At 43.8% G+C, this 698-nt stretch overlaps 1 protein-coding gene across 1 annotated transcript in view; it reads left to right on the forward strand.

Moving 5' to 3' along the window:
• Positions 1-698, forward strand: part of GINS2 (GINS complex subunit 2) — a 10,649-nt gene that overhangs the window by 2,312 nt on the left and 7,639 nt on the right. The gene's annotated exons all lie outside the window — the stretch shown is intronic.

Raw genomic sequence — 698 nt, forward strand, 5'->3', positions numbered from 1 at the left:
ATCCACTCACCTCAGCCTTCCAAGGCGCGGGATTACAGGCTGAGCCACCGAGCCCGGCTTTGCTTTACATTTTAAAAAGTCAGTGTATTTTGGCATGTTGAGAAGCAGAATAGGTGCCTTGCATTACAGAAAAAGCGTGAAAATAACGTATCACCATATGGTGGAATCGTATTCAGCCTAGAATGCAACAAAGTTCTGATTCCAATGTAGACGAACCTTGAAAATACGATGCTGAAGGAAAGAAGCCAGGCATAAAGACCATGTGTCATAGAGTCCATTTGTATGAACTGTCCAGAATGGGCAGCTCCCTAGAGGCAGTAGTGAGTGGTTGCTATGTGAGGGTTTCTGGGGTATTGGAGGGATGCTGGGGTTTCTTTTGGGGATGATGAAAATGTTCTAGAATTGATGGAGGTGATGCTTCCACAACTCTGTAAATACACTGAAAACCATTGACTTGTATACTTTATTTTCAGTAGTCCATGGGTGCTGCTAAAACCTGTATACTTAACTGAGCGAATTGTGTGAAATAATTTAATTAATTTAAGCCTTAATAAAACTGTTAGAAAAATGGAAATAGGCTAGGCGTGGGGGCTCACGCTTGTCATCCCAGCACTTTGGGAGGCTGAGGGAGGATCGCTTGAGCCCAGGAGTTTGAGACCAGTCTGGGCAACATAGTGAGACCTGGACTCCACAAAAAA

This window comes from Carlito syrichta, unplaced genomic scaffold (genome assembly GCF_000164805.1).
Source record: "Carlito syrichta isolate Samal-C Ts95f unplaced genomic scaffold, Tarsius_syrichta-2.0.1 Scaffold111608, whole genome shotgun sequence".
NCBI lineage: Eukaryota > Metazoa > Chordata > Mammalia > Primates > Tarsiidae > Carlito > Carlito syrichta.